This window comes from Lemur catta, chromosome 13 (genome assembly GCF_020740605.2).
Source record: "Lemur catta isolate mLemCat1 chromosome 13, mLemCat1.pri, whole genome shotgun sequence".
Taxonomy (NCBI): Eukaryota; Metazoa; Chordata; class Mammalia; order Primates; family Lemuridae; genus Lemur; species Lemur catta.
The window spans coordinates 45,721,393-45,729,286 of NC_059140.1; positions in this window are offsets into that span (position 1 = coordinate 45,721,393).

Sequence of the window (7,894 nt, forward strand, 5' to 3'; positions counted from 1 at the left end):
ATTCAAAAACACTATGCTGTACATGATAAATGTATATAATTTTTATTTGTCAAGTATTGAAGGAAAGAAAAGAAAAACAAAACAAAAACACCAAAACTTTATGTTCAGATTATAAATTCATCCATGTTAACTTCTAGCACTTATATGATGTCATTTTTTACATTTAGAAACATAATCAATTGGGAGTTAATTCTTGCATGTGATATGAAATATGTATCTAATTTTATTTTTTTAAATGTACTTAGGCTTTGATTTTTAACTCTTGACATTTAATGATAGTTTAAGGTTTTCTTTTATCATTAGAAAATGAACTGACTGCAAATTTTCTGTATGTAAGAAACTACTTTTAATAGAAAATGATGTAAAGCTTCATATATAATTATACCATCAGTGGATCAGAATATAGTTCATAGAACAAATTTATGTGGTTATTAATTGAAATCCAATGTTATAAAACTAATGATATGTTAATTCTTTGTGTTCTTTTATAATTTTTTTAAATTTCATCATATTATAGGGGAACAAACAATTTAGTTGCATAAATTGCCCTTGTACTGTTTGAGTCAAAGGAGTTTTACTATATCAACATTAAAAGACACATTCCTGCAAATAAATGTGTTCAAAATTAATACCATGCATCCTAAATTAATTTTGTAGTTCTCTTTTTTGTTATATTGAAGAACATATATCAATTTGACAAATCCTGAGAGTATGTGCTTTAGAAAAATATAAGTTTTAAATCTAAATGTATCTAATATTCTCTAAATAATACTAAAAACTTCTACATATCTTCCAATTATACCAAATAAAAAATATACATATAAGTGGACAAAAGCATTGGTAAAGTCATAAAGGATTATAAAATATTGGTTTTCTGATATGAAGATTTATAAATGGTAGTTACTATATTCTAACTTTAATAATTGAAACAAATAAGACTATATTTCAAGGTAAGAAATTTGACTTAGATACACTGAATAATTAATGTACTCAGTTATTCAAAAATATTTGAATGATTGCTGTAAACCAGGCCTTGATCATGACAAAAAAGGCACATAAATGAATTTCTTCCCAGAAAGAATTAAAAGGCTTCTGACAATGGAAATCTTATTTCCTTGAATATTAACTGACTCAACTGACTAAACCATAACTGTTGGATTGTTTATAGTAAAACCCCTTAAAATATTTTCTAAATAATATTTCCCCTTGTTTCTTCATCTTACCTTATCTAATGGTTTTTTTTCTTAAATCTTCTTTCCAGGCAAAATTGAAAAGTTTTACCTACAGTACAGCATAATTACTAGTTAATAGTTAATATTGTATTGTATACTGGAAATTTACTGAGAGAGAAGATTTTGGATGTTCTAACTGCAACAAAACAAAAAGGGATAACTGTGATGAGATAGATATGTTGACTAGCTTGACTGTAGTCATTATTTCACTATATGTATATCAAAAATCATATTGTATACCTGTAATATATTCAATTTGTGTTAAAAATCATTTTAAACAAACATTTACCTACCTATGTTATCCTGCCTTTTTACTAACCAGTCAATTATGTTTTTCACTCTTACCACTTCATTAATTTGTTTTTCTTAAGATCACTATTTATTGATTGTCATATTGATAACATAATGAACCTTTTTAGCCTTCATTTTATTGAATCTCTGCACACTCCCTTGATCATGAGTTCCCCTCACCTGGTTTTCCCAACTGCATTGTACAGAGAGAATTTTATAACAATACTCTGTAATTTTTACAAGCTTCAGTATGTTAGAAGGAAGAAGAAAAATGCTTTAAACAGGCCATAACCAGGGGGCTACACACTCTGATTTCTTAACATATCAAAATATGGGACAATCAAATACCTGCTCCAAAAACTGTCTTGAGATCAGAAGAGGATGCAATTCAGAACATTCAGATGATGAGGATGAAACCTCATGAAACTCAGCAAGAAAGGGAAGGTGGACTGTAGGGTTATAAGGTGTAAACTTTGAAAGGATTATTTGAAAGTATATTCTCATAAATTATATTTTAAAGAGGTCCCAATACAGTTGTCAGTAACAGTGATGTCCAGAAAATTTGAAATTCTTTGTTATCGTTTTAATTTTTTGAATAAGTAGTATGTAATTATGCTGAGTAATAGAATGTTTTCAACTGCAACTATACTGGTTTAATCCTTAGTTCTCCTTTGTTTCTTTTATCATTTCCTTCTCATTTTCTACTGAAGATTGGGAAATCCACTCATCTCTATCTTCTTAATATATATTAAATCATCTTATCTCCCAATGCAATCAAACTAATTCAAGTCACATTATATTTTGCATGGACTATTGTGATAGCCTCCTTCCTGTTCTCCTTCCATATGAGCTTACTCTACATTTAACCATTCTCCAGACGGAAACTCAGAACAATCTTCCAAAAATATAATTTGGATCTTGCTATTCCTTGACAAGAGCTCTTTTTACCACACTTTGAACACATTCCAAACCCTTATGATCTGCAAGATTTTGTATGATTTGGCCTATAGCTTCCTCACCCAATTAATCTTATACTTTTAATTTACTCAGGATACTCCAGGAACTTAAGCAATATTTAGTTCCTGCACTGCAATACTTAGCCCTTAGAGATGGCTCTTTCCTTAACCTGTAATGATATCTACCCATTTTTGCCCACATTTATTTTCTCAAGACATAGGGTGTTCCAGTTTAGGTAAGCAAAAATGATTTGTTGCAACTACTATCACAGTAAATAATCTTCATCACTGAAAGTTCAACATACCAGCAGCATTCATTAATATTAAGATACTACTGACTACCATGAATGTAATTGTCTGGAATGCTATACTATTTTGCTGTAGTTAATTTTAAAAGTTTTAACTGTTTATATTTTAGCTGCTTTAATTTTGTTGATATTCTTTGGCAATATCATTAAGAGACTACTATGTTAAATTACTATCATGGCTAATTAAGAAGTTCTAACAGAAATAAAAACATTTTCATTCACAAATATACATATATCTTTTACTATATTAACAGGCACATGCCTCTTAAAAATGGGGATACATTCAGAGAATGTGTCATTAGGCAAGTTCCCCACTGTGGAAACATCACAGATATACTTACACAAACTTAGGTGGTATAGCCTACTACATATCTATGCTATATGGTATAACCTATTGACACAAACACACACATTAGCTTAGGCCTCTACAGAGTGAGAATGATCAACATCATTGTCTTTTACCTCCACATCTTGTCCCACTGGAAGGTCTTCAAGGTCAGTAACATGCATAGGTCTGTCATCTGCTATGATAAAAATGCCTCCTTCTATAATAACTCCGTGAGGGCCTAACCGAGGTTGTTTTACAGTTTTTTTTTTTTTTAATAAGTAGAAGGAATACACTCTAACATTATGATAAAAATTAGAGTATGGTAAATACATACATATCATTATCAACTATTGTGTACTGTGCATAGTAGTATGTGCTACACTTGTATACTACTGGCATTAGGTTTGTTTATACCAGCATCACTATAAATGTGAGGGTTGTGCTACAACATCACTAGACAATAGGAATTTTTCAGCTCTATGATAATCTTATGGGATTACCATTTATGCTGTCCACCATTGACTAAAATGTCATTATGAGGCACATAACCTCATATATATATATATATATATATATAAAAAAGCATATATATATGCTTTTTTTGTTGCCACTCATATTCTCTTAATCACATAAATATGACTCAAAAAAGAAAAACACCAGAATCTAAAAATAAGTTTGGAAAAATAAAGGACTATGGATATATTTTGTGTAAATTGTACATATAACATTTGTATATAATTATATACATGAAACCTCTGTATGATTAAAATAGTCTTAATTTGTTGTCTTAATTCATTTTATGTGAATATAAATAGATGCCAATTTAACAGTATTAAAATAACATTTTTGTTTTCATATTTTAATTTTTTATTTTAAAAGATTTCAATCAAACTTACAATATTGTCAAAAGAACACTTAACTTATTATCAAACAACTACCATGATCATTTTTAGAGTAGTCAGTATTACTCTAATATTAATAAATGCTGATATGTTGACTTTTAAAGATGAAGTTTATCTTTGCTGTGATGTTAGGTGCAACAAATCATTTTAGTTTACCTAAACTGGCATACCCTATGTCTTCAGCAAATAAACATGGGAAAAGAGGAAGAATAGTATTATAGATTGAGGAAAGAAGCATGTCTAGTAACATGTATTCTCTATCACATAAATTCTTCTTTTTATTTTTGTTTGCTTAAAGTCATTAGTACCTTAGGCTTAAATGTTAACAATTTTCAAACTGAAATCTGATACACACATATGTGTGTGTGTGTGTGTGTGTGTGTGTGTGTGTGTGTGTGTGTATACACAGAGAGAGAGACAGACAGACAGACAGTTGGGGAGAAATACTTAAGTTTATACAGAGAAAAAATAAGGTAATGACTGCTAACCTTGCAAGACTAGGAGCAAAATACTTCGTATATTTGTCAAAAAGATAAAAAGAAAAGCAACATATTTTGAGGACACCAACTTATTTTTTGCCAAATTCCTCATTCCGTATTGTCTAAAAATATATGCAACACCTATGTTACTCAGCCTCTAGGTATTTTAGAGAAAATAAATGGATATGGCATACGAGATAGAAGGAGAAAGAGGAGAGAGTCTATTTGTGTCTGCAACAAAAGAAAGAGAAATAAAGTTTGAATGGTTACTTTTATAAGTTTTTTGTCCTTTTTTTACTTTGTGTAGGTAAATTTCAAAGAGCTCAGCTTAGAGAGCAAGGAAGGACACTTCTAATTTTATCCAACAGGAAAGGGAAGGTTATTTTAGTGTGCTGAGGAACTCACAGATCAGAAGCAAAAATTGCTAGGTGCTAATACAAGCTTATTCTCTTCACTGTATGTTAGAAAACTTGAATCATTTTTCATTAAGATATTAAAACAATATAGCAAGTATACTCAGATACAGAAGTCTTAAATGGTTAGTCCAGTTTAAGCGGTGTTTAAGAAGCGTTACCCGACAGATGGCACTTGGATAGCACTATGCTTACCTCCGGGGATGACAAGAGAGCTAATACTGACCACTGGCCAAGATAAAGATGAGATATGCTAGCTAGTGACTTATAATACACTGTTTAAAGTTTAAAACTTTCCTAGAGTTCAGTTTGCACCTGGTTCAACCATTTGCAGAACCTAGATTTAACGTCTTCACCAATGGGGATATAAAATACTCCTCAGTAAACTCAAGCCTGAGCTCCTTGAAACTGAGCTATGTTGCAGATATCTCGATGCTTCATAATCCACAACAACTGTAAGAAAGAATACTGATGCCTGTACCTGCAAGTCTTCAGACATTTCCATGACAGTTTGTACTTTATTTCTCCTCTTATGCCTTATTGTTTATTTTATTAAATTTTTATGCAAGCATGTGCTGTAAATCATTTCAATTATCCAACCTTGTGTAAATCAGCACAAGCGGTAAGTAAATCACCAGAAGCCTGAAATATAACTCAGTCCCCTTTGTTTAAGGTTCATTTCTTATTAATTATGCTTGAGATAATTAACATATGTAAGTATAGCTCAATTTTAAAACACATTAAAATGTAAATTTTTAAGAATGATTCATGATGATAAAATGTTTTTTTCCTCCAAAAGCATAAAAATGATAGCATACCCAAGCTAAATAAATTACTCAATTATATCTTGAAGAAATGTATAAATGATCAACACATGTTAAAAGGCATTACTTAAGTGTTACCTATACTAAATAAATTCAGCAGTATTTTTTTCATAAAGTAGCTTATTATTTTGGATTCTAAATATAAAATAAAAGAAAATGAGTTAACTGTGAAATATTTAGTGCAAAAATATTTCTAAAATATTTATCATGACAACAACTGTATTAATTTAAAAAGCAAGTATAGCAGGTTCTCAAGTAATGTCATTTAATTCAATGTTGTTTCAGCATAAAGTTGATGAGAAAAAAAAAAAATTGATTCTTGGTCAGTTCCACTGTCTGTGTGGAGTGTGTATGGTCTGCCTATGTCTGCGTAGGTTTTCACCAGGTACTACAGCTTCCTCTCACATCCCAAAGATGTGCACATTAGATGAACTGGCATGTCTACATTATCCCAGTCTGAGTAAAGTGTGGGTGTGTGAGTGAGCCCTGGTATGGGATGGTGTCCTGTCCATGGCTGTTTCCCACCTTGGCCCTCAAGCTGCCAATATATGGCCACCTTTGACCCTGAACTGGAATATCAGGTAAACTATGATCTTATTTGTTTGTATTTATCTTTATTAAATGGGAAAGTGGGTTGGAAAATCAATGATTTAATGAATACAAATTATTGTAAAATAAAAATTTGTAAAGTCTATGATATCATACAAATAAATGAAAATAAATGATACAATATGGAAGCACTCAGAAAGCCTGCCATATTTGTTGCCATTTGTTTTTGACTTGCATGGTGGGAGGAGGTGCTCCCTACCATTTTCACTTTGCAAACATTTATTGCTTGGTTTAACCCACCACTGCTGTGACTGCCATTACTCACTGACTTAGCAAAACTGGGTAAATAATTATCTTAATTGTTTTGTTAATCTCTCTTAAATATGTAGCCCCCATTTATGTCAATGTTTAATATTAGAAGTGTTTTGAATCTTTATTTAGAAGTTTGGTGGTGTTTTTGTGACAAGAAATATGCCATAGGAACTCAACTGATTTATATCAATTAGCCTATGGTAAAATTGGTTTCTTTATATATCATTTTGCTTAAAGTCGCAGTTTCCAAGAACCTATTGATGATGTTAAGGGAAAACTTCCTGCATATTATTTTTCAATTTTTTAATGGATTGCTAAGGGAACAAAAGTTGGAATTACTAGATTTTTTGGAAGCAGTATTTTTTGACATGAATAGTAATGTATTTCTTTCAATGATTGAAAATGTGGCCAGATATAAAGAATAGCTATGAGCTGACAATTTAACCATAATTAAGATAGTAAATCTTATTTATCATAAATTAAAATATCCAAATATTTTGTTTAATTAAACAACTATACCCACAAAGTTAAAACTCATTACCCTTTTCCAATTATTTAGACATTTTTTAATTAATTGATTTTTTTCCAAAACTTCTCTTGCTACATAAGACAATGTAATAAGTTAAATCATGAATCCTCAAGAAATCTAGAGTTAAATTAATATTTCATGAAGTATACTAGTAGCATAACCCAAGTAACTGTAATACTTTAAATCTTTCTGATGTTGTAAAACTGTCCATGGAATATTAAATATTTGTAAATAAATGAATTAATGAATGAATAAAAACTTAGAGAAAGAGAAAGCTTTATCTGCCAGAACAATGTAAGACTTCTGTTTAGCAATCAGCTTGGGAGCAGTGCTATAATAAAAATTTAAAAGAATGCTAATCAAAACTGAGAATCACTTCCCTAACAGATAAATTCCTAAGCAAATGCTCACTTGTAAAGCGGACCGAAGTGCTCTAAGAATAGTGGCATATAGAAATCCTTTTATGCTGAACATCAGATGACAGTTCAATTTCTTTATTCAACTCATTTTATTTGCTATTCCTAGAGCTTGTGTGTCTTTTTTCCTATAATAACAACCATCAGTTACCCACTTAATATAGAATTCTACCTTGAAGTCATGTCTAACTCAATGTAATTGAAAATAATTTCAGGTTTATTGGAAATTTCAGCCCAGACAACAATTGCATCCTATGAAGAAAAATCCAATTCCCTCAGGGTGAAGCCCTGAGCAGCCTGAGGCTTAAATACAATGAAGGATATTTTTTCTCCCGTTTGTATTGTTTCTTGCTAA